This window comes from Stegodyphus dumicola, chromosome 3 (genome assembly GCF_044657685.1).
Source record: "Stegodyphus dumicola isolate Sdum_Otavi_A_Nest chromosome 3, ASM4465768v1".
Taxonomy (NCBI): Eukaryota; Metazoa; Arthropoda; class Arachnida; order Araneae; family Eresidae; genus Stegodyphus; species Stegodyphus dumicola.
In genome coordinates this window covers 165,680,484-165,708,018 of record NC_140770.1, presented here as the reverse complement: position 1 = coordinate 165,708,018, position 27,535 = coordinate 165,680,484, and the positions used below count along the sequence as shown (strand labels likewise).

The window sequence follows — 27,535 nt, the reverse complement described above, 5'->3', positions numbered from 1 at the left end:
GTATTGCCACAGCTATTAATAAATATTTATTAATACTAGTATATGAAAAGCTATTTTTTTAATAAATTTTTTAATATTTTTTAAAATTTCTCTTTATCTTTTTTTTTTTTTTAAAAATTAATTTTAAAAATTAATTTAAGTAAATTTTTGTAAGATACTTAGTTTAAATCGAATTGTCTAAAACTGAGAATTTTCGTTTGATGTTTATTTGAATTTTATGACATTTAACTGCACAATTTATTTCTAAAGAAACTGATGCTTTGCTAAAGAAACTGATGCTTTGAAAGAGCGGCTGGTACTATCATCCATATTTTTAAAGCACAGTATATTTTTATAGAAACATAAGGTTTAGAATAATCATTTTTATAAAAGTCAAATTATGATATAAACATACAACCCTCTAGAGATTGAATTAATGGAAGTTCAATGGTTATGTAGAAATGATCTGCAGCTACTTAATGGCTGGATAAGTCAGCAGGTTCTGTAGACAAGTAAGAATAATTATATAAACGACACCCAACATTCTGGATTCAATTAACAACGAGGATACGATGTTTATTAAATGAATTTAAGAAGTTTTAAAACATAAAAAATCAACTGATTTTTTTATCCTAAAATGTATTTTTGTACGTAGCGTATTTTCATTACATCCTTAAAATTCTAATTTAGAATGTAATTGTCAAGAACTGAATCCCAATCATCAGTAATATAATAAGTAATTATTGCGGTGACTAATAAATCCTTCTTATAAAGTAATTGAAAATATTTCAAAAAACTTTCTGTTTGAATGAAAATATTTTTCTATGCAAATATTTTTAATTTTATATTAATCAAGACTGCACACGATATTATTTATTTACACTTCAATTCTTACCGTCAGCTCTAGTAGAAGTTACAAATCAATTATATTTAATTAAGGATTGAATTGCATTGGATTATTTAATTATAGCAAAACACACGAGGGCTATCTGCCTAAAGGGAGGGATACCTTCGTGAAGGACTTTCTAAGGAAAACTGGCTCGTATACACGTTACACATGGTGAAAACCACGAAAATGCCCATGCGGCCAGCCCGTTCGCGGGATTCGAACCTCGGACCGAACTACTAGTGTTCAGCGTCTTTACCGCTCTGCCGCTGGTGGGCTATTTAATTAAGGAATGACCATCTAAGTTTACAAACAGCATACCGTAACAGCAATTCAATTATTGGCGCCGTATCTTTCATATTACTCCCGGTTGGCAAGCTACATGATTTTTAATGAGTATTCGGGTTTTGCTAGTAATTTAATTTGGAAATCGCGCTTAAACTAGGTTAGTTGGTTATTTGAACATAGAAAGAACATGGGAGCTATTTGATTAAGATGCTTTCATAGAGAACCTTTGTAAAGAGAACCTAGAAAACTACGAAAACCGACCATGCAGCCTGGGTTAGACTTCGTAACAAACAGTTAGTATTTAACAATCTTTCAAATGCTAGGCAACTGGTGAGGCTCCAATTTAATATTTTATTTGTAAATATTTAAAATATTGTTGTATTCTTAGACACAAAAAACAGAATTTAAGTTTTGTTAACTCGTTAGTAAACTACCAAGCCGTAGTGCAAATGAATATTCAATTTCTTTTGCAATAATTGTATTCACTTGATATTCTTGGAATATGAGCTAAAGAAGGAACGCTCTCGAAAGATTAAAGAAAGAAGTTCTCGGAAGATTGTTTAAATCCAGTGATATTAGGTTTGTCTTACAAGCTCAGGAACAAAACGATTTTGCAATTGCCCGAGTAGTTGACTTGTAAATGGCTGTGAATTAAGCAGATGACTTTTAATTATTTTAAAGTGAAAAGAGACTGGTTTTAGACTATATGGTTGTATAAATTTAAATTACGTTATAGAACATCATATTGTATCATAAATGAAGAATCCCATGATTTTCTCAGTCGAATTATTTGAAGATTCAGGAGTTTATCCAGTGATGTATGTGGATATCACCTAAAGATGTTTTTTATTCCTCCTGATGGGACAGCGGCCGAGCGGTAAAGTCGCTGAACACTGATAGTTCGGGCAATTTCCTGGTTTTCCTCATGTGTAACGTGTATGCGAGCCAGTTTCTCTTAGAAAGTCCTCGACGAAGGCATCCCTCCCCTTAGGCAGATAGCCCTAGTTTGCTTTGTCATAATTAAATAAACCAAAACCTCTTGAGGAAACCAGGCTTTCCTTTCATCTCATACCTTCAAAATGTTTAGCCTCTAACGACTGATAAAGGCTCTGACAAAATACTTCGTGAAGAACTTTCTAAGGGAAACCAGCTGGCATACACGGTACACATGAGAAAAAACGTGAAAACGCCCATGCAACCAGCCCGTTTACTGGGATAGTGAACTAACAGTGTTCAGCGACTTTACCGCTCGGCCGTTTGTGGGCCTTTATGAAATGGTGTGGTGTTGTATTTAATTACGGCAAAGCACACTAGGGCTATCTGCCAAAGGGGAGGGATGCCTTTCGTGGAGGACTTTCTAAGGGAAACTGGCTCGTATACACGTTACACATGGGGAACACCACGAAAACACCCATGCAGCCAGCCCGTTCGCGGGATTCGAACCTCGGACCGAACTACCAGTGTTCAGCGACTTTACCGCACGGCCGCTGGTGGGTCCCTTTATGAAATGAAAGGCGATAACTTTATTTAAAATGATTGTCAGAAATATCAAGATGTTTAGAAAAGTAGGATGCTTTTTAATATAATTGCAGAATGCCTAAATAAAAAGAGCAAGAATTAAGCAGAATGCCTGAAGAAAAAATAAATTTTTGCGTAAAATTTATTATTTGTATTTTTTTTTTTTTTTTTTTTTTTTTTTTTTTTTTTTTTTTAATTTAAAACCTTTTAATCTTATGATATTTGATTCTTGCGATTTCAAAAAATAAAATATTTGACTAAAAATAGAATAACATTTTAAGAAACCAAATGTACGATAAAATTGTGTAAAGCAACGGGCACAATGATAAAACTGTTTAAAGCAGTGTATGCAAGTCATACTAAGTTATATATCTCTCTTATTTATATATATCTTTTCTGAACGGAACATTGAAAGGCGTGTTAACTGTGCTTTACTGTATTTTCTCTTTTAATAAATGCAGATTTCAAACGCATCGTAGTCTGGGTTACAAAGTATTCTTCCGAAAGAAACGCAGTTTAAATAAATAAAATCAAATTCTGGAAAATTTATATTAATAAATATATTTAAAATGCTCAGTTCGAAGGAATAAATAGAAAATTTTAAAACAATTATCTGAAGAGACAATGCAACACAAACAATTAAAATAAAAGTATAAAAATTTAAAAATTACCTAAAATAATAACTATGACAAAAATATATATATAAAGAAAACTATTTGAAAAAATAAATAAATAAATAAACGCTGCACCTTTATGTACGCAGTTCGACTAGGTAAATAGAAATTTTTAAAACAGTTATTCGAAAAAAACCATGCAACTTAAACAATTAAAATGAAATTCGAAAAAGAAAAAATTACTTAACATAATAACAGTTATAATTAAAAATATAATATAAAAAATATTATTTGGAAAAAAGGAACGATGGTGACTTTTTTCCTCTCACGGGAAAGGAAACTAGGTTGCCATACATTAAGAAGTTCGCCAAGTGAATTATTCTTGGCGCAAACTGAAAAAAAAAAGCGCCAACATAAATTTGTGAATTTCGCTCCAAATTTTACAAAATTTCATATTTGGGCGTAATTTGAGATGTAGAATCGAAATATGTAAAAAAATTGGTATGTTATTTCAGAAAAAGTCCGATTTTGCGTCAAAATAACTATGTTAGAATAGTGCTATATATAAATCTAATATATATCCTAAGTCGCGCTTTCGAGACATGAAGAACGCAATTTGAATTTTATCAATCGGCCCAGTAGAACTGTCCCATTTTTTTTTTTTTTTTTTTTTTTTTTTTTTTTTTTTTGAGCAGTATACAATTTACAAACATATAAGAGTAAAGAAACTGAGATCACTGAGCCGGGTAACAGAGTGGATATATATATAAATATATTTATATACGTTTGGTGTGGCCGATTGCAACCAAAATACGAGGTGCACATCTACATGTTATAGCAGCCCTATATACAAAATTTCAACGTTCTGAGGCTACTCGTTTTTGAGTTATGCGAGATACGTACGCACGTACCTACATACGTTCGTACAGACGCCACGAAAAATTCTCTTCAGAATTAATTTTAAAGCAGTTTTATAATTTTTTTGAAGGAAAAGAGTATTTTATTTTGTCCTTACGTACAGATATCACGCAAAAACATCGTTAAATTGCATTCCATAGCGGTCAAAATGGATATTTTCGTTGAAATATGCTGCCTGGAACTTTTCGCGATTACAATACTTCCTTTTTACTTCGTACAAGGAAGTAAAAAAAAGGGACTTGAATCTGACATCTCTCAAAATCGATTGTTCAAAATCTGCATCAAATTAAAGGTCCTTTTTTTTGTCTAATTTCAAATGGCTGACTGAAATCGAAACCGAGCTGTTTGGCGACTTAATCCCTTACTTGGCGACATTTATCTGTCACTTGGCAATTTTTATAATTCCATTTTAATTTTATTTGGCGACATTATTCCAGTTTAAAAAATAGTTATTTTATTCTGTTTTGGTCAAATTAACCAAATTGTTGAGCACAACAAGCGATGTATTTTTTTATGTTTTCGTACAAAAACGGGTGAGATTTCGGTAATTCGATAACAATATCCGAATATTAATATTAATCGTGACCACATTAAGCGGCGTCTGCTGTACCTCAGAAACAAATCAGAATGCTATAATGCGTTAAAAATTATAACATAATGAATATTCATTTAAGTATGCATAAGTTTTGAGAAATATTATACCCAAATCTGTCACTATTCTAATAAAAAGTAAGCATAAGTGAAAGAAATAGTAGCTTCTGAAAAACGGGTTCTTACTATAAGCTTAACCTACTTGATTTTTTAAAATTCCTTAGTTTAATTTTCTATTTTCGGAAATAGTTTTCCTGATGTCAGTTTATTTTCCATTTATTTCAGATTACGGACGTGCATAATGCGGAAGACGGCTTGAAGTTCTTTCCTGTCTGGTGTTTGGCATGTGTGTAATTTTCTTGTAGAATAAATTTATAATTGCAGCTATTCAAGAATTGTATTTATTAAATGAAAACAGTAATAATGTTTTTTGTTTTAAACTAAATATATTTACTGACTTAAGTGACGTATAGATGAGGCTAGTTAAAGAATAAATGTTTAAAACTTTAGCAAATAAGAATGAACTACAGCAGATATTTATTAACTTTCGAATATTACCTATATTCAAACTACATTTATTAGTTAAATTTAAATAAATACTTAATTTTAGTCTCTATTTTCATAAACTTCCATTCATTAAAAAGAAATTTCATCATTAAAGAAAGTAAAAAGCAACATGTTCTTAAGTATTAACAAAAATATCACGTGACCGGATCATAACACGTGACCACATCATCATGACAGGTCATGTCACTTTTTTAAAAACTGTAAGAAAATTATTTATAAATTTCTTGATGTGTTCAAATCGAAATTCTAAATTAAGAAAGAAAGGTTTCACTAACATTTGTTTCCTCTAAAGGTATAATCCGAGCCATGCTTGCCTAGACAAAATTTCAACGTACTTTGCTTGAAATTTATATTCCCAAAAAACACTTTTATTTCAAATAAATCTTACACGTTGAACACGAAAAACGCAATTACAAAACATTGCGTATCTACACAAAAAACAGATGATCGAAAAAGAATACGATCAACATCTTACATCTTTCTTTAAATCTGAACTCTTGTTGCCCCCTCTTTATATTTTACCAACATACCTTCATTTAAATATAACATAAACATCTTCAACATTTAAATATGACATAAAAAAACCGCACTATTTCAACTCGCGTTCATTATCTAGTGAAAACAGAACTCTCAATTTTTCTTCTGCGAAAGCCATTTTTCGACGCTCGGAGAGTTTTTAAAAAAGCACACAAGGTTGTCCGGTGGATTAGTTGCTTTCCTGCTTGCTATTTAAAGCAGACTTCTTATTACGTTAAGAATTTTAAGTAAAAGGTGGAAGAAAACAAGTTGAAATTAAAGTTATATATTAATTTACTCCGAACCTTTAACTCAAATTCCATTCAACGTGATGTAACTACAGCGGCTCCACCCCCCCCAAAAAAGTCTGTACACCAAAAATTTGTAGAAAAAGCGCCGTAACTGGGGGTTGAATTAGAATATAAAACCCAATATTTTTTCATATCATATCCATTCGGTTTTGAATAAAAGCACACTTTTTTTAATATTGACTTATTTTCTTTTCATAAAACGGAATTCATAGATAAAACACGCCACAAAAGTGATCGTACACCGAAACATTTTCGTAAAATTTCATAAACAAAATTATCATTTACCACTTTTTTTTTAATCTTTCCATTTTGGTGACATACCATTTATTGCCGTATATTTACCATTTATATATTTATATATACACATTTTCACGTGTCAAGATTTATTGAATCTGAAACAGTTATTTGCAATCCTTGTGACTTTTCAATAAGCTAAGTAAAAGATCGTTTGTGTTAAGTATTAAAATTAGAATAGGAGATTTATAAACACACAATGATGAAAGCTAACCTGCAAACAGCACCGATTAAAATGAACAAAGCGAACCAGATGCTCGCCTACCGCAATGGCCATGATAACATGGACCTTATAAGAAATAGACTAACCCAAACGGGTTTTCCCCCTCGTCTGAGGCGTTGCTGGCTGTCACCTTGATCACATCCGGAGGAGTAGGGACGACTCGCAGAAATTTAACATTGGTTGCCTATTTCAGCGTGTATAATTGTCAAGAAAAAGCTGGTTGTAGAGCGTCATTTCACAAATGAGAATTTCTACATATTTTTATTTTTGAAAGTCAGATTGATTTTTAAAAATTTAGCATATTTATCAAGCATAATTAACGTTCCAAATAATTATAAATCTATTGCCTGCTTTCAGGGCTGGATATTTTTTTAGCTTTTCCTATGCTGTAAGGAAATTTGTAACTACTTCTTTTAGAAAATAATATTTTAAATCTGAACTAACAGAAAATTTTAAACAAACAATTTTCTCTTGCAATTTTTATGCTTTTTATTGGTGTAAATAAGTAAAAAATACTAAAATATTTAAAAACGAATTTTTGAAGGTTTTGTTTAAAATTCTAAATTTTTCTGCTTTTTTAAAATTATAGATAAGTATTATAGCACGATTTCTATAAAGGAATTTTATTTCAATTATATTTCATAATACATCATAGTGATAAGCACGTTTGACATCTTAATTTTTATACATTTAATTCTAATATTAAAATTGTATTTTACTTGTATTTTATAGTGATTATTTTTTTAATTTATTTTTAGTTCTGCTTAAGATTTTTTTATTTACTGTTAATTTAATTTATTAACCCAAAGCGGCGGTAGCCTAGAAAGGCTGCTAGTTTCGAAGCGGCATTTTGCGCTGTTTTACTATAAGTGTCCTTGCAAATTATTGTTACCAAATATTATCTCCCTGTATTATATGTAAAGAAATTAAATAATGTAGAATCTGCATGAATGCATGTATGTTTCTTGCACTGTTGCAAAAACGACGGTTTCTAGAGCTATCAAATTTTGAATTATTTGTGCCCGAACATGGGCATCTCCACCCGAACATGGGCATCTGGACGGCCGAATTTCGAATTTGTTTTAATCTATTTCATATTTTGTAAAACTTTAACGAATTTTTGATTAACAAACTCAACGAGTTCAGAGCGAGCACTGTACGGAAAATAACAGTTTTATCTCCAGTGCGGAAATTCTAAAGATATGCTGCTTTCAAATGTATGTGGTTTACGGGCGAAGAACATGATATTCAATAAATATAGGTAACACAAAAAACTTTAAAAAAAGGTTCCTTTTGAGCGTAATATAAAATCTGAGTGCTTCTAGATTTTATTTTTATCTTTTTTCCCCCTTCATTACGCTCAGAAAATTTTATGCTCCGAATTTTATGAATTATTAAAATAATTAATCCACTTTAATGTTAATAATTTAATGATCATATAATCAAATAAATATGATCGTTTTGTAATGTTATTATAGTTTAGAAAATCACTGCCTGAAAATGTTCATTAAATTAAAAAATTTTTGTATCAGATCTTGTTTAATTTTACCTTAGCCCACCAGCGGCCGAGCGGTAAAGTCGCTGAACACTGGTAGTTCGGTCTGAGGTTCGAATCCCCCGAACGGGCTGGCTGCATGGGCGTTTTCGTGGTTTTCCCCATGTGTAACGTGTATACGAGCCAGTTTCCCTTAGAAAGTCCTCCACGAAGGCACCCCTCCCCTTAGGCAGATAGCCCTCGAGGCTTTGCCATAATCACACACACACTTAATTTTACCTTATTTATTTCAAAGCATCACGTACTATCAATCTTATTTAATTTTACTTTATTTTTACGCAAAATTAAATTCATAAATTTTGTGCTTAGAGTTTTTACCGTTTAACAAAGTAAAGATGTTTATACAAGGATTACGCGTGAAAAAAATGCGCGAAATGCAGTAAAAAGTGATTTAATGAGATATATTAAACCCTATTTGGAAAAAACTGTGGCTTTCATTATCTCATCAGTATACAACGTATCACATTTAATAATTAAAAAGAGTTATGTGATACAAACGCCATAGGTAGTTAAAGTAAACCTGATCGTCCCTACTCTTTCTTGCCGACATGTTGGTGACGCGCGCCCCGCCCACTGGGTTAGTCTATCTCTTATAAGGTTCATGCATGAAAAGTCGTGACGTCATACCGTGACGTTTCGTGGTTTCATTTTTATTGCACGGTTCATATGGAGGAGGCTTATTCCATTTATTCTAACCTCCTTGGTCTGCATAGTGATTTCCAGGACAGAAGGGCTTTTCGTAAAATTTCGAGTGGCTACTGATTTCATCCATCTTCTACTACTTTCCAGAGTCTATCAGTGTTGGGAGGGGTTTGCGCTTAGAAAAATTCTTTTCAAGAGACCAAAAGCAGAATGGATCATAGGTGAAAAGTAAAGGGATTTCGCAGAAATACGTTCAAAATGTATACATGCTATATCTGTGTCAGTCTTCATTTTTTCAAGGAACGTAGTGGTATTTTTTTAAGTATGACTTGTTGCTTTATCTTGATAAAGTTTCACTCTTTTAAAAAAAATAAGAATTTCGTTTGTAAATATCAGACTTAAAACTTTCTCTTGGTAATACATTGGGTTGATTTTAAAATCTTTTCTCTTCTTATTATTTGTTATCTCCCACAGTAAAAGAATCTAGCAACAATCATAAACCCCTTACTCTTCATTTTCGATAACAAAGGCTTTTTCTTGTTGGAATCATTAAGGTAAACCCATGCGTCATCAGGGGTCACAATGTATTTCCATTTAACCTTTGCTAAATACCTTTCATACAAACTTCTACAAATTGTTCTACGTTGAACATCCTGCCTCGGCAAAAGCTAGTAAACATTATGTTTTTTCAGCTTTTTTAACAGGACTAAAGAGAAGGGCTAGCTCATAGAGCGTTTCCCCCTGAAACAGGAAGTGAGGAGTGATGACGTAGCAATGATGCCATTGAGCGCGGAGATGCAATTGACAACATAGAAATTAGCGTTTTGAATTTGAAGAACCAGCGTTTAAAATGAGCTGTGTGTGAAAGATAGCTATAATTTGGAAGAGACAATGTTACTGCAGTATGCATTTTACACTGAACATTACAAAATTTAATAGTACTTACTCAATTTTAAAATAATAGATAAAATGCGCTACTCTTAGCATAAAGTTCCTTTTTTTATTTGCAGGGATTTTTTTTCTTTAAATGCCTGTTTGTTTCTAATCATATATTTATCTGCATGTTAACTAAGGGAACTGAACTGTTCTAAGATAACTATAATAACAGCTATTTAAAATTGATCAAAAACAACCTTAAATTGGCATAGTTTTAAACATGTATGGTTATATATGGCAAAATTTCTGCTAATCTAAGTTTGAGTTTCAGCCTAATTGTAAATTTTACATTGGCATATTTTTTCTCCCGATTCAATGTAATAACACATATTTTTTAAAAAATAATTTTGTAACTTAGGCTTACATCAATATTACATTTAAATAAATACATGTAAGATTGTTATCTTAATTTAGACAAAACAACTTTACTCACAGTACCTAAAATAATTATTTAATTTTTCAAAAATGGGGCTTAAGGGGGCAGGTCTTCTTATGCCAATTACTTTAATATTATACTTTATATATATTTTATCTAGAATGCTAAGCTAGCACAAAATCGAATCAATAATAACAGAGGATACAATAAAAATAACTGTAACAATAACTTAACAGAATTAGTTCTCATTTGAAATATGCTTTACGCTATTAACTTCTAAAATGCCATCTAGAAATATTTCAAATCAAAACATATTATATATGCTTACTTGTACAGTCGCAATGCAACTACAAGTTGTTGAAACATTATTTATTGGCTGCCACATTCGAAGCAATCCATTTTATTGCCTTTTGGGTTGCTTTTCTTTGGGAAAAAACATATGCATTTCTATTTAAGAAACGTATTCTAATAAAAGTTCTCACTCTGCAAAATAAACGAATTGCTTCTCTGTTAACTTCAGGATAATGTTTCTCCAGTTTATTAATTAAAGAGCCAATTACATGCTTCCCTTTATAGTAAGTTGTACCATGAAATGCACAAAATATGTTTTCGAACTCATAAACTGTATTCATCCATGAATGAGAAGGTGTAGTCAAACCTCCTAAGGACAATAATTTAATCCATTCTGAATTAAATATTGGTTCATCAGCACTATTTTTAGATATTGTTCCCAATGATGGGTCTTTGTCTCGCACACGATAGGCAATATAACCTGCAACATATGTTAATGCTTCTTTTTCGGCTGTCGAAAATTGTCTGTCGGAATTCAACTCTAATTCCCAAGCCATATATAGCCATATATAGGAGAAGGTTCCTCTATGAAATCCAAATCCAAATCATCAATAGTATTTAATGAAAAAGCATCTTCCTCCTCAGTTTTCAAAGCCCTTGCAAGTATTTCGGATGTTAAATATGAATCAATATTTACTTTCTTTAGTCATGCATACTTTTGAAGATAAATTTGGCAGCTTATTAGCGAGTATTAATTGCTTTAAGGGGCGTATAACTTCACTAGGTGATGGATGGTCATTAAACCTACCAAGCCCTCGAATCTGACTAAAGAGACTTTCAAGTGCATCCTGAGTTAATCTAGAGGTTAAAATATATTTAGCATCATACGATGATTTCAAATCCTGGTGTAGGCCAAAAAGAGAATTTATTGAAATTATTATTCCTTTTTGGAAAGGCAGTAAGTTGGCTTTTCCCTGAACTCTTAACCCACCAATGACTTTCTTCATTAATTCCAAAACTTGAATTTGTTTTTCATGATGTGCATTTAATCCAAATGCTGCTTTAAGTATTTTATCTGAAGGAGGGTATGTTTTGGTACTATTCATAATATCGAAAAAATTGTCGATTAACTCAAAGAAGTCGGATGCTTTTCTTATTTCCTGTGAGGTGGAATATACCTTTTGCTGTAGTTCTTGAAAATAATGTTTTCGCTGGAGCGACTTTTTGTCTCTCGTTTCCCTTGACCGTTAAATAATTTGGTTTTAGTTTGTGACACAATTTAATTTCTCCTGAATCTTTATTTAAAACCTCTTTAATAATATCAACATTTAAAACAGTTCCATCTTGTAAAACAAATTCTTTATCTAAAAAGTGGTTTCTCAGTAATTTGAGGCAGTGAGCTAAATCTGCAAAAACCCATATTTTTTTCGTTTGGAATACTGGATTTGGAAACTGAGAACTATTAATCGAAATCTGTAACTCTTTCCACAAAGTAGTAGATCCTTCTAAATCAGACACTATTGCTTTCACTTCTACTCCAGATGATTGAATATGTCTTATGAGTGAAAAAAGAAGTTCTTTCTTCATTGGAGTGTTAAAATAAAAAAATATTGGTTGTTTCCACTGCGAAATGAGACCTCTGATTAAAACAAACTGCACTTTTTGAAAAGGACCGAGAATATGGTCCAGTTTAGAGTCATAGCAGAGTTTAGAATCTATGTGCATTTCGCCGAAACTGAGAACGCATATTTTTTTCTACAGAATTGAAATATTAGCATCTTTCCTTCATTACAGCAAGAACATCACTCTGAATTCCTGGACTACATGAAAATTTAGCGCACCATCTCTTTAATGTGCAAGTGCTAGGTAAAGGAATTTCCATTTTTTCTTTCCAAAAATCGTAGCTTTTAGATGACAGAGCTCTTATGACAATGCAACGTGAAATATCTTCACTAGTCCACCTGATTTTTTCCTTCTTTTCTAGCAATGCGTTAATCTGCGTCTTTGTAAAAATATGCTTTAGACGTTTTTCCAAATTCTCCGATCTGTTCTGTTTTTTACTAAATTTCACTGTTTGGTATTTTAATTTCTGAATTTCCGATACAAATTTCTTTCTAGATGTCGTCCACCTTCTTTGTCGCTGAGCAAACATTCTAAAATTTTTCTTTTCTCTATTTTTCAATATTTTATTACAATTTTCTAAGGATATTATTTTGTTCTTCAAATTATCAATACATTCTTGTTTATCTTTACACTTAGGGCACTCAGGGATATTGTCACATAGGGCATTGTCACTTGTGAGTTTTATTTCAAAATCATTCACATTTGATTTATTATTGTCAGCTTCAATTTTGTTCTCGGCCTCAAAATAAATTTTCTTTGGGCTTAATTCGTGTAGTCTTTCAAAAGCACTCTGCATTAGTTTTCTTTTCAAATGTCTCCGATTTCTTGGTGTTATTTCGTTTACTGCGCACGATAAATTTACTTTCGACACAGCATTGCATTTCAACAGTTTCTTTTGCGGCAATCCAAGCAAGCGATTTCTCATGTCATCTTCATAATCACTGCACAGAAAATGTTCGCTGTAAATTCTTGCGTTTTTCACATTAACAGAATCCTGTTTTCGACATTTATGTATCCATTCTTTCGTCAAAAGCAAATTGTCCTTTGGGAAAGCATGAAATACAATATCTCTTCCTTTCGTATTTCTATAAGTGTTACGGCACGTTGCTACAGCACAAGAAGCCATATTACATAAAGGATACTTTAAATATAGAATTTAAAAGGAAAACTGACTAAAACTATATATATATATATATGCACAATTATTTTAAATATTTGCATTCTTAGAAAACAAATATGTATGATTAAAATTAATTTGGGATATGCGATCTCCAGAAAATCGTCTCGCAACTGAATGAAACTACAATTTTAAAGGCGCGAAATCAGAGCAGGTGCAACAGAGACACGTCAGATTACTTCCGGTTCCCCCCCCCTCCATGAGCCACGCGTCGGTGAGGAGTCGAACAAAGGAATGACCTAGCCCGTCTATTCGTCCCTGTTTTTTAAGTTGTAAATCTTGGCTTATTATTTTATTTTGTTGCTACAGGTGTTATTTGAAGACTGCTATCGATTACTGCGACGGCAGACCTTTCTCTTACTGCCAACGATTTAACTTTAGAAACATTACAAATAAAACTACTTTTCCGGGTATTCGTTCGAGTCTTCTTTCCGTGTAGAAGTAATGATTGATGGTTTTTCCCTTTCCGATTAATAATGTTGCTTATTTTGGGCTTAAAAAGTTTAATACCGTGCGTTTTACGACGTTTTTGAATTATGGAATAGAAACATTTCTTTTCAGGAAGCACAGAAACTTCTTCTTCAATTCATAGCTCGTTTATATGCGAGAATTCTTGAAAGAAGAATAAATTTAAAAGAATCAGGCGATGTTTCTCATTTCAAATAATAGCTGTTGTCAGAGATTTCATTTCAAAACACGTGCTTTTTTTTAAAGATTCTTTATCTAGATCGTTCTAAAAATGTGTAAATACCTCCTGTAAATGAGAATTGTAATTAATGACTCATGTATACAGAGCCGGACCATAGCATAGACAAATAAGCCCCATGTCTAGGGCCCGGTTTGGGGGGGGGGCGGTCAAATCGTCCATTAAAAAAAATATAAAAAGAGAATAAAAGTTTCCTTTTATTTCACAAAATAAATAAAAGTTTATCCAAATACTCAATTTAAATTTGATATAAATCTACAGGTTTCCTTTTTTCTTAAGATGCACTGATATAAATGGTCCGCTGTACAACATTTCGTTGATCAGCTGATCTATAAGGGGGGCGTGACACGTGATATTGGGTGAGCATTGCATGACGCGCAGAAGTCTAGTAAAAACATTAAACACAGCAAAAGCTAGAGACACAAAAAGATACGATTTAAAATAAACCGAATAGAGAAGATTCACTTCCAGTAAAAAAGAGACGTTCCACTTCCAGTAATATTAAATTTCTAGAAGTGATTAGTTAGTTGAAGTAGTTTTTATATAATAAATTGCATAGATATTTTATATCAAAAGAATTATGTCACGCTTCCGGTGCCCGAAAAAAAGAAAGCACAAGAAGAAAATGCAGGAAGAAACATATAAACAAAAATATGCTCTATTTAAATATGTTGTTAATAAAAAATAAAAATAAATAAAATTAAAAAAAAAAAAAGATAATATTGACGCGGAAGTCCAGTCTGAAGCAAAGATAGTAGAAAAAGAAGTTGAATATTCTGGGCAACAGGAAGTACACGCAAGGAATGGCAAAAAGCAATGAAACCGAAATTGAAGTAACAGACAGGAAAAACATAGAAGGGCATACCGAATAAAAACCAAAATGCAAGTGATGAAGAAGAAATTCAAAATATAGAATATTGTACGTAACACCGTTAATGATACTTTAGTTTTGGAAAATTTGAACATTACTTTGTGGCCTTCAAATTTAAGAACAGACATGCTATATTATTTGCTTAAAAATTAACCACCGTCAAATATTTCATTTGTACATACCGCTAAAAATACAGTAACAGAAGGTGGAAAAACTTAACCCGGTCATTAAAGAAAAATATTTTTATTCGGAATAAAGCAAATGGTGAAAAATTTTAACGAAGATGGTTAGTGTACAGTCCAAAAAGTAAAGCAATATACTGCTATGTTTGCAAGATTTTTTCGATCAAACGAACAACTTTTACAGATGGATACTTGGATTGGAAAAATGCAAATGTAAGAGTGCAACAACACGAAAATTCTAATGATCAATAGTCATTATATTAAATTCGAATCTCGCGTACGGGCTGGCTACATGGGCGTTTTCGTGGTATTCCCCATGTGTAACGTGTATACGAGCCAGTTTCCCTTAGAAAGTCCTCCACGAAGGCATTCCTCCCTTTTAGGCAGATAGCCCTCGTGTGCTTTGTCATAATTGAATAATCCAATCCAACCCATTCTATTAAAATTTTAATAGCATAAAATTTAGTTGAGGGACATTTAGACACTATCGTTGAAAAATAGTATTTAGAAGAAAAAAATATTGGAGAAAAGTACTGCTATGGGTAGTAGCCACAATAATGTTTTTTGGTTAAAAATTCTCTTGCATTACGAGGCAGTAATGAACCCTTTTCTACTTCGCGTAGTTGAAATGACATAGGAGCTCTAGAATATTTGGGACAATTTGATGAGGTTTCAGCTTGGCGTATAAAAAAGAGTGGTGAGTCAGTGTGTTGAAGCCCCTACGACGAATACTCACAGAAATGAAATGTAAATGGATTGGCTTGTATGCTCGTATGGATTGGCTTGTATGCTCGTGGGTCCATCGGGCCCGGTGCATTAAGAAGGCCTTATAGTAGTGGTAATATCCTCGGATCCATTTCCGGAAGATTATCTTAAAAATTGGAACACAGCTGAGCAAGTTCGTACTCTCACTTATAGTGCACCCAGCGACAGGGCTAACCCTGCCCTCTTGTCAACGACAAAATGGATGGACTCGATCTGATGTTATTGTGAGATAGAATTGAGAGAAGTTGTTGTGAGAAGTGAGACAAGTCACAACATTCTGTTACATATATTTCGTTATGTATAGTTTCATTGCGTAAGATATGACATTCGTGATTTTTTGGCAGAGTAGCACATATCTAAAACAATGGACTGCTTCTGGTTTATGTTTCGAAAATCTAATAAACGCATGATGTAAAATACAGTAAAAATTATATCGAGACGAGCAAGTCCCGAGGACTTTAGCAGAGAGTGAATTAACCCCTTCCAAAAATTAAACAATGCAGATATGCCCTTGCTGTAATTGGTCTGAAGTTGGAATAAAAATATAAGCAAAACAGAAGCGACTCTTCCTTTACTCGCCCCCCCCCCCGAAATACTAAGAGAAGAAAAATCAGTAAAATTCTTATCTTTCTAGAAGAATCCGGTACAGCTTCCAGGATTGCTGGATGCCCACAGAAAGCAAAAATCACAATCAAGGGTTTTAATTTTGGTAATATATTGGCAAATGTACAAGTACCAATCATGTTTGCGAAATTTAGTTCATTATAAAACAAAAACTTAGTTTTAAAATATGACTTGTGGAATTCGCCATCAATGAAATAAACTACGGTAAAATTCCTGCAATAATAAGAAATTTACAGTTTTTCTAAAGGGAACAACAAGTAACTGTGTTTTCTCGATTATCGTCGCTGCCTCTGATTGCAGGAAGCCCAGTCTCCGCAGTTCTCTAAGATTTTTCTATGCAGAAACTAATCGCTGTATACTTCGGGAAAACAACAGCGCAAAAAATTACAGAAAGCTTTGAAGAGTACTTTATTTTTTAATGTATCACACATAATCCTTATTTAATATTTCAAATTTGTATTTTAAATTGCTAAAGTAAGTTTTCCTTTTCATATTTTGATAATATTTACCAAATTAAGGTAAATATCGATATAGTTCGTGAATCTTCGTAAGAGGCGCAAAACCCACCAACTTACCGTCGGTAAGTAACTTTTACCCTTTCATCTAAAAAAAATTGCCAATTTGCACTAAGGTGGTTGTGTTAATCCGGAAGTAACAAAATATTAAAAAAAATGATATACGACAAAAAAATTTTAATTTTATAAAATAGTAAATGTCATCTCACTTCCTCTTAATACAGTTTTTTCTGCTCCATGGAGAATATATTAATTTTTTAAGTTCAGTGTTATATTTTTTTGAAAAAATGATATACTGCTAGAAAAACACGAAGCAAACGTACACTTCAGAAAAAAATTACATTTTTATAGTTTCAATTTAATGCATACAAAATTTTTTATGTAAGTGGTGGAAAACAGAAACGTCAGGATCATTTTAGGACGCACTTCAAACATGCACGAAAACCTCCGAGTTTCTTCAGATCTTCCAAGAAAAGAGCAGACGCTGCCATCTGTTGAGCGGAAAAGGAATAAAAAACAAAATGAAAAAGCACACAAAAACAGAAATATCTCCAGTTGCTTCATTAAAATGCAGGAGTTATCCTTTTTTTAAAACAATTTTATTTATATTTGGGCGTAAAAATGATATCTACTCTAAATCTGGATCTTTTTTTTTTTCGTTTTTATTAGTCAAAGCCAAAAATCCGAATTCACACAAAGATGATGTGGAAAATTGTAGTAACACGCTTAAAGGTTTTTTGCAATATTATCGGACAATCGTATCTAAATTTGATTTAAATTACAAAACAACTTTCATTCTATGCATTCGTAAAATTTACTAGCAACCTAAAAATATTTCGCAGCATACTAAAATGCCACGGCACAGTGGTTGAGAATCATTGCTTTGGAACAAAACCTTGGGAACAAAATAACGTGAAGAAAATCGGATGAAGATATTTTACCTGAGCAATTGCGACATTTATCGACAGAAAAAGGAATATATATATCAAGCTCAGGAACGTTGTGAATAATTTAACTAGACAACTTCGGTTTACTTGAATAACAGAAAACATTTGAGCATGTCTGTTTTGCAAGCAAGTAATAATGAAAAGATGCTTAAGATTTACGAAAAACAGCGAAACTTTCTACTACTCAGTGGGCTTAAGAAAATTCTGAATTCTGATTACTTCCGATAGCGTTATTCCGCATCCTCTTTTCCACAGCAAAACGATGTTAGATATGTATTTATAGTTCAAACCACGTGTTAATTTTAATCTAGGAAAATCATCTTAGATGTATTTAATACATATTTTCTCCCCCCACCCAAAATGATAAAATTTCTCATATATTTTATTCGTCTCATTTATTCTTTCTTCAATAGCCCACCAGCGACCTAGCCCGCCAGGAGTCGCTGAACACTGGTAGTTCGGACCAGGGCTTGAATCCCGCGAATGGGCTGGCTGCTTGAGTGTTTTCGTAGTTTTGCCCCATGTGTAACGTGTACAGGGGCCAGTTTTCCTTTCAACGTTCTCCACGAAATCATCCCTCCTCTTAAGCAGATAGCCGTAGTGTGCTTTGCCATAAGATTTTCAAATTCATAGCCACTGGTACAGCAGTACATCATTCAGCTACGCTACAGAACAGGTCAAATAACATCGTATATAATTTCAGCAGGATGGCAGACACAGGAAATCTCAATCATATGTCTCATGTTAGAGTCCATCATGTTTAGCCAACAGCACTGTTTAGCTAAAAACACGCACATTAAGACAAAAACCTTTTCATAAAATTTGTCTATATTTACCAGAAAATTATTCAAATCTTTCTACAGATACAAAAATGTTCATATTCTCCGTAAGTTCAACTTTTAAGTAATTTGCTTCCCTATCAGTAAAATTCATTATTCGATTCTTAAAATCTCATTTTTGATTTTAATTATTGTGGAATTCTAACCTATCATGTCAATGTGATTTGATACGTCACGGAAGGCGAATTGTATTTTTGAAAAGAATAAATAAACACATTTTAATAGCTAATCACATCTGGACACTTAATTATAATTTTCAAATTAATATCTTCCTCAGGAATAGACAAAACCCATTGGTATCCTAACCATATCATCATCGAGACATCACCCAGGATGCAAAAAATGTACACTGCTCAAAAAAAAAAAAAAAAAAAAAAAAAAAAAAAAAAAAAAAAAATTGGGTCAGTGCTATATCTCCGGTTCTACTGGGTCGATTGATAAAATTAGAACTGCGTTTTTCATGTCTCGAAAGCGCGACTTAAGATATATATTAGATTTATATATAGCACTATTCTAACATAGGTATTTTGACACAAAATCGGACTTTTTCTGAAATATCATATCAATATTTTTACATATTTCGATTCTACGACTCAAATTATGCCAAAATACCAAGTTTTGTAAAAATCGTACCAGTAGTTTTTAAAATATTAGGCTCTCAAAATTTTAGCTTCTCAATGTTAATTGAATTTGGTAACTATTTATTAAGATCTCTTTTTTTTATTAAACTTTTATTATTTTTCCTTTCACATTTCGAAATTTATGTTCATTCCAAATAAAATTTACCCATTTTTTGTGTTTTATTTTTTAAATTTCTATTTTTAAATAATTCTTATAAATTTTTCAAAAAAAATTTTGAATTATAACCTATAAAATTTTTACCATCATCTTAAAGTAGGTATATTTTTAAGCATATCTGCAAAAAAATAGACTTTTTATTCAAAATTTTCTAAGATATACACAAATTTACATATTTTCGCGTTTTGAAATTTGGCATCTTTTTTTTTTTTTTTTTTTTTTTTTTGAGCGATAATAACGCCAAATGTGGTCTATGGATTTTTGTTACACTGTATTGCCACAGCTATTAATAAATATTTATTAATACTAGTATATGAAAAGCTATTTTTTTAATAAATTTTTTAATATTTTTTAAAATTTCTCTTTATCTTTTTTTTTTTTTTAAAAATTAATTTTAAAAATTAATTTAAGTAAATTTTTGTAAGATACTTAGTTTAAATCGAATTGTCTAAAACTGAGAATTTTCGTTTGATGTTTATTTGAATTTTATGACATTTAACTGCACAATTTATTTCTAAAGAAACTGATGCTTTGCTAAAGAAACTGATGCTTTGAAAGAGCGGCTGGTACTATCATCCATATTTTTAAAGCACAGTATATTTTTATAGAAACATAAGGTTTAGAATAATCATTTTTATAAAAGTCAAATTATGATATAAACATACAACCCTCTAGAGATTGAATTAATGGAAGTTCAATGGTTATGTAGAAATGATCTGCAGCTACTTAATGGCTGGATAAGTCAGCAGGTTCTGTAGACAAGTAAGAATAATTATATAAACGACACCCAACATTCTGGATTCAATTAACAACGAGGATACGATGTTTATTAAATGAATTTAAGAAGTTTTAAAACATAAAAAATCAACTGATTTTTTTATCCTAAAATGTATTTTTGTACGTAGCGTATTTTCATTACATCCTTAAAATTCTAATTTAGAATGTAATTGTCAAGAACTGAATCCCAATCATCAGTAATATAATAAGTAATTATTGCGGTGACTAATAAATCCTTCTTATAAAGTAATTGAAAATATTTCAAAAAACTTTCTGTTTGAATGAAAATATTTTTCTATGCAAATATTTTTAATTTTATATTAATCAAGACTGCACACGATATTATTTATTTACACTTCAATTCTTACCGTCAGCTCTAGTAGAAGTTACAAATCAATTATATTTAATTAAGGATTGAATTGCATTGGATTATTTAATTATAGCAAAACACACGAGGGCTATCTGCCTAAAGGGAGGGATACCTTCGTGAAGGACTTTCTAAGGAAAACTGGCTCGTATACACGTTACACATGGTGAAAACCACGAAAATGCCCATGCGGCCAGCCCGTTCGCGGGATTCGAACCTCGGACCGAACTACTAGTGTTCAGCGTCTTTACCGCTCTGCCGCTGGTGGGCTATTTAATTAAGGAATGACCATCTAAGTTTACAAACAGCATACCGTAACAGCAATTCAATTATTGGCGCCGTATCTTTCATATTACTCCCGGTTGGCAAGCTACATGATTTTTAATGAGTATTCGGGTTTTGCTAGTAATTTAATTTGGAAATCGCGCTTAAACTAGGTTAGTTGGTTATTTGAACATAGAAAGAACATGGGAGCTATTTGATTAAGATGCTTTCATAGAGAACCTTTGTAAAGAGAACCTAGAAAACTACGAAAACCGACCATGCAGCCTGGGTTAGACTTCGTAACAAACAGTTAGTATTTAACAATCTTTCAAATGCTAGGCAACTGGTGAGGCTCCAATTTAATATTTTATTTGTAAATATTTAAAATATTGTTGTATTCTTAGACACAAAAAACAGAATTTAAGTTTTGTTAACTCGTTAGTAAACTACCAAGCCGTAGTGCAAATGAATATTCAATTTCTTTTGCAATAATTGTATTCACTTGATATTCTTGGAATATGAGCTAAAGAAGGAACGCTCTCGAAAGATTAAAGAAAGAAGTTCTCGGAAGATTGTTTAAATCCAGTGATATTAGGTTTGTCTTACAAGCTCAGGAACAAAACGATTTTGCAATTGCCCGAGTAGTTGACTTGTAAATGGCTGTGAATTAAGCAGATGACTTTTAATTATTTTAAAGTGAAAAGAGACTGGTTTTAGACTATATGGTTGTATAAATTTAAATTACGTTATAGAACATCATATTGTATCATAAATGAAGAATCCCATGATTTTCTCAGTCGAATTATTTGAAGATTCAGGAGTTTATCCAGTGATGTATGTGGATATCACCTAAAGATGTTTTTTATTCCTCCTGATGGGACAGCGGCCGAGCGGTAAAGTCGCTGAACACTGATAGTTCGGGCAATTTCCTGGTTTTCCTCATGTGTAACGTGTATGCGAGCCAGTTTCTCTTAGAAAGTCCTCGACGAAGGCATCCCTCCCCTTAGGCAGATAGCCCTAGTTTGCTTTGTCATAATTAAATAAACCAAAACCTCTTGAGGAAACCAGGCTTTCCTTTCATCTCATACCTTCAAAATGTTTAGCCTCTAACGACTGATAAAGGCTCTGACAAAATACTTCGTGAAGAACTTTCTAAGGGAAACCAGCTGGCATACACGGTACACATGAGAAAAAACGTGAAAACGCCCATGCAACCAGCCCGTTTACTGGGATAGTGAACTAACAGTGTTCAGCGACTTTACCGCTCGGCCGTTTGTGGGCCTTTATGAAATGGTGTGGTGTTGTATTTAATTACGGCAAAGCACACTAGGGCTATCTGCCAAAGGGGAGGGATGCCTTTCGTGGAGGACTTTCTAAGGGAAACTGGCTCGTATACACGTTACACATGGGGAACACCACGAAAACACCCATGCAGCCAGCCCGTTCGCGGGATTCGAACCTCGGACCGAACTACCAGTGTTCAGCGACTTTACCGCACGGCCGCTGGTGGGTCCCTTTATGAAATGAAAGGCGATAACTTTATTTAAAATGATTGTCAGAAATATCAAGATGTTTAGAAAAGTAGGATGCTTTTTAATATAATTGCAGAATGCCTAAATAAAAAGAGCAAGAATTAAGCAGAATGCCTGAAGAAAAAATAAATTTTTGCGTAAAATTTATTATTTGTATTTTTTTTTTTTTTTTTTTTTTTTTTTTTTTTTTTTTTTTAATTTAAAACCTTTTAATCTTATGATATTTGATTCTTGCGATTTCAAAAAATAAAATATTTGACTAAAAATAGAATAACATTTTAAGAAACCAAATGTACGATAAAATTGTGTAAAGCAACGGGCACAATGATAAAACTGTTTAAAGCAGTGTATGCAAGTCATACTAAGTTATATATCTCTCTTATTTATATATATCTTTTCTGAACGGAACATTGAAAGGCGTGTTAACTGTGCTTTACTGTATTTTCTCTTTTAATAAATGCAGATTTCAAACGCATCGTAGTCTGGGTTACAAAGTATTCTTCCGAAAGAAACGCAGTTTAAATAAATAAAATCAAATTCTGGAAAATTTATATTAATAAATATATTTAAAATGCTCAGTTCGAAGGAATAAATAGAAAATTTTAAAACAATTATCTGAAGAGACAATGCAACACAAACAATTAAAATAAAAGTATAAAAATTTAAAAATTACCTAAAATAATAACTATGACAAAAATATATATATAAAGAAAACTATTTGAAAAAATAAATAAATAAATAAACGCTGCACCTTTATGTACGCAGTTCGACTAGGTAAATAGAAATTTTTAAAACAGTTATTCGAAAAAAACCATGCAACTTAAACAATTAAAATGAAATTCGAAAAAGAAAAAATTACTTAACATAATAACAGTTATAATTAAAAATATAATATAAAAAATATTATTTGGAAAAAAGGAACGATGGTGACTTTTTTCCTCTCACGGGAAAGGAAACTAGGTTGCCATACATTAAGAAGTTCGCCAAGTGAATTATTCTTGGCGCAAACTGAAAAAAAAAAGCGCCAACATAAATTTGTGAATTTCGCTCCAAATTTTACAAAATTTCATATTTGGGCGTAATTTGAGATGTAGAATCGAAATATGTAAAAAAATTGGTATGTTATTTCAGAAAAAGTCCGATTTTGCGTCAAAATAACTATGTTAGAATAGTGCTATATATAAATCTAATATATATCCTAAGTCGCGCTTTCGAGACATGAAGAACGCAATTTGAATTTTATCAATCGGCCCAGTAGAACTGTCCCATTTTTTTTTTTTTTTTTTTTTTTTTTTTTTTTTTTTTGAGCAGTATACAATTTACAAACATATAAGAGTAAAGAAACTGAGATCACTGAGCCGGGTAACAGAGTGGATATATATATAAATATATTTATATACGTTTGGTGTGGCCGATTGCAACCAAAATACGAGGTGCACATCTACATGTTATAGCAGCCCTATATACAAAATTTCAACGTTCTGAGGCTACTCGTTTTTGAGTTATGCGAGATACGTACGCACGTACCTACATACGTTCGTACAGACGCCACGAAAAATTCTCTTCAGAATTAATTTTAAAGCAGTTTTATAATTTTTTTGAAGGAAAAGAGTATTTTATTTTGTCCTTACGTACAGATATCACGCAAAAACATCGTTAAATTGCATTCCATAGCGGTCAAAATGGATATTTTCGTTGAAATATGCTGCCTGGAACTTTTCGCGATTACAATACTTCCTTTTTACTTCGTACAAGGAAGTAAAAAAAAGGGACTTGAATCTGACATCTCTCAAAATCGATTGTTCAAAATCTGCATCAAATTAAAGGTCCTTTTTTTTGTCTAATTTCAAATGGCTGACTGAAATCGAAACCGAGCTGTTTGGCGACTTAATCCCTTACTTGGCGACATTTATCTGTCACTTGGCAATTTTTATAATTCCATTTTAATTTTATTTGGCGACATTATTCCAGTTTAAAAAATAGTTATTTTATTCTGTTTTGGTCAAATTAACCAAATTGTTGAGCACAACAAGCGATGTATTTTTTTATGTTTTCGTACAAAAACGGGTGAGATTTCGGTAATTCGATAACAATATCCGAATATTAATATTAATCGTGACCACATTAAGCGGCGTCTGCTGTACCTCAGAAACAAATCAGAATGCTATAATGCGTTAAAAATTATAACATAATGAATATTCATTTAAGTATGCATAAGTTTTGAGAAATATTATACCCAAATCTGTCACTATTCTAATAAAAAGTAAGCATAAGTGAAAGAAATAGTAGCTTCTGAAAAACGGGTTCTTACTATAAGCTTAACCTACTTGATTTTTTAAAATTCCTTAGTTTAATTTTCTATTTTCGGAAATAGTTTTCCTGATGTCAGTTTATTTTCCATTTATTTCAGATTACGGACGTGCATAATGCGGAAGACGGCTTGAAGTTCTTTCCTGTCTGGTGTTTGGCATGTGTGTAATTTTCTTGTAGAATAAATTTATAATTGCAGCTATTCAAGAATTGTATTTATTAAATGAAAACAGTAATAATGTTTTTTGTTTTAAACTAAATATATTTACTGACTTAAGTGACGTATAGATGAGGCTAGTTAAAGAATAAATGTTTAAAACTTTAGCAAATAAGAATGAACTACAGCAGATATTTATTAACTTTCGAATATTACCTATATTCAAACTACATTTATTAGTTAAATTTAAATAAATACTTAATTTTAGTCTCTATTTTCATAAACTTCCATTCATTAAAAAGAAATTTCATCATTAAAGAAAGTAAAAAGCAACATGTTCTTAAGTATTAACAAAAATATCACGTGACCGGATCATAACACGTGACCACATCATCATGACAGGTCATGTCACTTTTTTAAAAACTGTAAGAAAATTATTTATAAATTTCTTGATGTGTTCAAATCGAAATTCTAAATTAAGAAAGAAAGGTTTCACTAACATTTGTTTCCTCTAAAGGTATAATCCGAGCCATGCTTGCCTAGACAAAATTTCAACGTACTTTGCTTGAAATTTATATTCCCAAAAAACACTTTTATTTCAAATAAATCTTACACGTTGAACACGAAAAACGCAATTACAAAACATTGCGTATCTACACAAAAAACAGATGATCGAAAAAGAATACGATCAACATCTTACATCTTTCTTTAAATCTGAACTCTTGTTGCCCCCTCTTTATATTTTACCAACATACCTTCATTTAAATATAACATAAACATCTTCAACATTTAAATATGACATAAAAAAACCGCACTATTTCAACTCGCGTTCATTATCTAGTGAAAACAGAACTCTCAATTTTTCTTCTGCGAAAGCCATTTTTCGACGCTCGGAGAGTTTTTAAAAAAGCACACAAGGTTGTCCGGTGGATTAGTTGCTTTCCTGCTTGCTATTTAAAGCAGACTTCTTATTACGTTAAGAATTTTAAGTAAAAGGTGGAAGAAAACAAGTTGAAATTAAAGTTATATATTAATTTACTCCGAACCTTTAACTCAAATTCCATTCAACGTGATGTAACTACAGCGGCTCCACCCCCCCCAAAAAAGTCTGTACACCAAAAATTTGTAGAAAAAGCGCCGTAACTGGGGGTTGAATTAGAATATAAAACCCAATATTTTTTCATATCATATCCATTCGGTTTTGAATAAAAGCACACTTTTTTTAATATTGACTTATTTTCTTTTCATAAAACGGAATTCATAGATAAAACACGCCACAAAAGTGATCGTACACCGAAACATTTTCGTAAAATTTCATAAACAAAATTATCATTTACCACTTTTTTTTTAATCTTTCCATTTTGGTGACATACCATTTATTGCCGTATATTTACCATTTATATATTTATATATACACATTTTCACGTGTCAAGATTTATTGAATCTGAAACAGTTATTTGCAATCCTTGTGACTTTTCAATAAGCTAAGTAAAAGATCGTTTGTGTTAAGTATTAAAATTAGAATAGGAGATTTATAAACACACAATGATGAAAGCTAACCTGCAAACAGCACCGATTAAAATGAACAAAGCGAACCAGATGCTCGCCTACCGCAATGGCCATGATAACATGGACCTTATAAGAAATAGACTAACCCAAACGGGTTTTCCCCCTCGTCTGAGGCGTTGCTGGCTGTCACCTTGATCACATCCGGAGGAGTAGGGACGACTCGCAGAAATTTAACATTGGTTGCCTATTTCAGCGTGTATAATTGTCAAGAAAAAGCTGGTTGTAGAGCGTCATTTCACAAATGAGAATTTCTACATATTTTTATTTTTGAAAGTCAGATTGATTTTTAAAAATTTAGCATATTTATCAAGCATAATTAACGTTCCAAATAATTATAAATCTATTGCCTGCTTTCAGGGCTGGATATTTTTTTAGCTTTTCCTATGCTGTAAGGAAATTTGTAACTACTTCTTTTAGAAAATAATATTTTAAATCTGAACTAACAGAAAATTTTAAACAAACAATTTTCTCTTGCAATTTTTATGCTTTTTATTGGTGTAAATAAGTAAAAAATACTAAAATATTTAAAAACGAATTTTTGAAGGTTTTGTTTAAAATTCTAAATTTTTCTGCTTTTTTAAAATTATAGATAAGTATTATAGCACGATTTCTATAAAGGAATTTTATTTCAATTATATTTCATAATACATCATAGTGATAAGCACGTTTGACATCTTAATTTTTATACATTTAATTCTAATATTAAAATTGTATTTTACTTGTATTTTATAGTGATTATTTTTTTAATTTATTTTTAGTTCTGCTTAAGATTTTTTTATTTACTGTTAATTTAATTTATTAACCCAAAGCGGCGGTAGCCTAGAAAGGCTGCTAGTTTCGAAGCGGCATTTTGCGCTGTTTTACTATAAGTGTCCTTGCAAATTATTGTTACCAAATATTATCTCCCTGTATTATATGTAAAGAAATTAAATAATGTAGAATCTGCATGAATGCATGTATGTTTCTTGCACTGTTGCAAAAACGACGGTTTCTAGAGCTATCAAATT

At 31.7% G+C, this 27,535-nt stretch overlaps 1 long non-coding RNA gene across 1 annotated transcript; it reads left to right on the top strand.

Annotated features, from left to right (window-relative positions):
• The first annotated feature begins 251 nt into the window (after window positions 1-251).
• On the top strand, window positions 252-25,004 carry LOC146998186 (uncharacterized). The gene is made up of 2 exons (XR_015040356.1): window positions 252-5,140; window positions 24,903-25,004. It is a non-coding gene; the product is annotated as an uncharacterized LOC146998186 (long non-coding RNA).
• Window positions 25,005-27,535: the final 2,531 nt, after the last annotated feature.